This window comes from Myotis davidii, unplaced genomic scaffold, assembly GCF_000327345.1.
Source record: "Myotis davidii unplaced genomic scaffold, ASM32734v1 scaffold404, whole genome shotgun sequence".
NCBI lineage: Eukaryota > Metazoa > Chordata > Mammalia > Chiroptera > Vespertilionidae > Myotis > Myotis davidii.
Genome location: NW_006295824.1, coordinates 1,482,535 through 1,485,821, shown reverse-complemented (window position 1 = coordinate 1,485,821; position 3,287 = coordinate 1,482,535).

Genomic DNA, 3,287 nt, shown 5'->3' with positions numbered 1-3,287 from the left:
TCTGAAGATTTGAAAAAGGAGTTGTTGGAGTGGGAGGGGGCACTCCAGAGAGGGACAAGGCCCTGAGGTAGGAGGCAGCATGGTGGACTGAGGCACTGGAAGAAGATCCGCATAGTTAGAACATGGAGAGCGAGAGGAGTGGTGGGTCAGGGTGCAAAGGTAAGTGGGGGTCTTGTACACCAGACTAAGGATTAGGTCTTTAGAGCACTGGGGAAGCCATTAAAGGGTTTTTAAGTAGCAGACAACAGTCAGCTTTGTGTTTTGAAAAGATTGCCCTGGCCGCCTGCAGAAAGGATGAATTGGTTTGGAGCAAGAGCAGATAGTAGGCATCCGGCTGGAGGTTGTAACAGTTCAGGTGGGGCAGGATATTGCTTGGATTGGCAGGGTGACAGTGGAAGTGGAGTAAAGTAAATTGATTCAAGGGCTATTAAAGATACAAAGGCATCAGGCCTAGGTGATTGGATGTGGGGGTGATGGAGAAGAAGGCCTCAGGAGGCATAGGATGATAGATTATTTGTTGCATTACTGGAAGTTCTGAAGACAAATTTCATACATTCTTATGTCCTATTTTATGGTTATGGGAAAGCTTATTTTTTTTGGCTTTGTCCTCTAGATATTATAAGGTCAGCATTGATTAAGACCATCTGTTTAGCACTTGCAAAGTACAAAAAGTTCCTTTCATTAAAGAAATTATATTACCTCCCAGACCGTGTATCCCAGATTTATCCCTGAGTGAGTGTTTCACGTTGAGTCATAAGCCTCTGAAAATAAAGGTTTGTAATGGAAATGTTGAAAGATCGCTAGTGGTTCTAATACAGCACATTCGGTACTGGTGCGGTGGGAGCTGATGATTCTCTGGGCAATTGCTACTTTAGGCAAACCATGACTGCCACTTGGGTTCAGAGCGTAAATAGGACAAATCGGAACCATTCCCAGGCAGAGGAGTTGTATGTGATGGGCAAGCAAAGACTGGCTGAAAGGAGTAGCACTTAAACTAAGGATGAGTGAATTGACTGGCTGAAAGGAGTAGCACTTAAACAAGGATGAGTGAACTGATTGCCTTGTCACGTTCCACCTTATGAAAACCATTTTCGCTCAATGATGATTGGTTGCAGCCTGAAAACTCTGCCCTTGGCCATGAGATTTTATTTCAAAGGGAAGTGCCATGTACACTATTAGGGGTGGAGCTATCACTTAAGCAAAAGAGTATGGTGTCTGAAGTCCTAAGGTGGACACTTCCGCCTCAGTTCCCCCGGCAAGATGCCTGAGATTGGTTTTTGTTCTATTTCGCTGTCCTCCCCCAGCACTGCAGTAAGAAAAAAACTTCCCTGTTGCCAAATCTAATAAATTCAAGGTTTGTAGACCTCTTGAAATTAATGCAGACTTTTGTATTCACATATATTCTTCTGAGTCAAGAATCAGAAGCTTTCATGTTTCCTAAAGGTGCCTGTAAACCACTTACTGAGCCATTTGGAGGCAGGATTCGTGTTTTCTGCTCCTGGAGTATCTCCCAAGGTGCTAAGCCATTCACAACCATTCCCTCATGACACCCCCATAGGTCAGGACACCTGAATATCTAAACATTCCTGAGAAATGTTTTTTCTGTCCATTCTGTGGAACTGATTCCCACCTAGTGGTGAAAAGTCAGCCATCAGACTTGTTACTACCTCACCTTCTTTCCCCCCAGTAAGACCCCACTGGAAAATACCAAGAACCCCTGAAGTAAAAGTCCCTGCTCTCAAGGGATCACATCCTAGTGGAAGAGAAAGAGGCAATACTCACGTGGCCTGGGTTCCTTCCCCTCTTCCTCAATCCAAGCAGTATAAGGAGACAATATGAGAGCTTTCACAAGGATATGTTTCATTAATAGCCAAACCTGTTGGTGATTTGGAAAAGCCATTCAGGGAAAGCACAATTACTAGTAAAGAAAGAATGGAAACTACTGAACAGTCAAATTTGGATAACTATTTTGTGTATTAGGCTAGCTGCATGGAAGGAGAGATTAGGTGTGGGTGACAATTTGGGTTCAGCATAAGCTGCATTAAATCATTTAATAGTAAATTGGAGTCCGAGAGAGAAAAAATGTATCATGGGAATGAAAATCAGAATTCTGAGGTTGGGCCATTTATAAACAGAGTAATTGTAAATTCTAACTTCAGAGTTACCGAAAGACTTGAACATCAAGTTTTGAATAGCTAGTGAATGTAAGAAAATGACTTATCTTCAACTTTAACCTAGATCATTGTCTTTGTTCATATTTTGAATTCTGATTTTCATTCCGGAAGAACAAATTTATAATATGACAAAAGGGAAAAAGAAGTTAAATACAGGGTGTGGCTAAAGTAGGTTTACAGTTGTTTCTTGCAAAACACAGAGTTTACTCTTATATTATTATTTATTCTTGTATTATTTTCCATATGAACAACTATAAACCTAATTTTGCCCAATATTTTTTTTATTGATGCCAGAGAGGAAGGGAAAGGGACAGAGATCACATGATGAGAGAGAATCATAGATTGGTTGCCCCCTGCACTCCCCCCACTGGGGATCAAGCCCACAACCCAAGGATCTGAAATCAAACCCTGACCGCCTAGTTCATAGGTCGATGCTCAACCACTAAGCCACACAAGCCAGGCAACTATAAAACTACTTTTGCCCCACGAGATGGAAAGTTTTGACATCACAAAGATGTTACTTAGTGCTTGACCTAATAACCACACAGTAGGTGTTATGTCTGTACTGACAGCAATCTTCTTTTGATGTATTTTTTCTGTATTTGCCAAAATCCAGCCATCCATACGTTCAAAAGAATGTATTGAGGGCTTTCTTCCTTGCAAGGCACTGGGGCTGGATGCTGGAGATGGCACGAACACAAACTCCAGTCTCCTCTCATAAGTGAGATAAATGGTGTGAATATGGAACAGTCATAAAAAGGAGATTTTACACAGCTGTAGGAGGTGGATGCTCAGAGGCAAGAGTGAAGAGCATGGCATTTGGCTAGACCTAGAGTATCAGTGGGATTTTGACAGGTATCGGTGAAGAGAACAACAGTTGTTAATTGGTGTGCTACAAGAATTTTTAAAACACGCAATACATAACTATGTAGTCAGGGGCACTGATCTCTTTTCCCTTAGATTGCCAAATAAAATGACAACAGCCAATAAAACAATAGCTGTCCAGTGCAAATGAATCAAAATTATATCTTTTTTTTGTCAGATCGGCAAAAAATGCATTGTTTGATGTGAACAGAATTTTAGTAATTAGTTTGTGTGCCATGAGATGAAAAA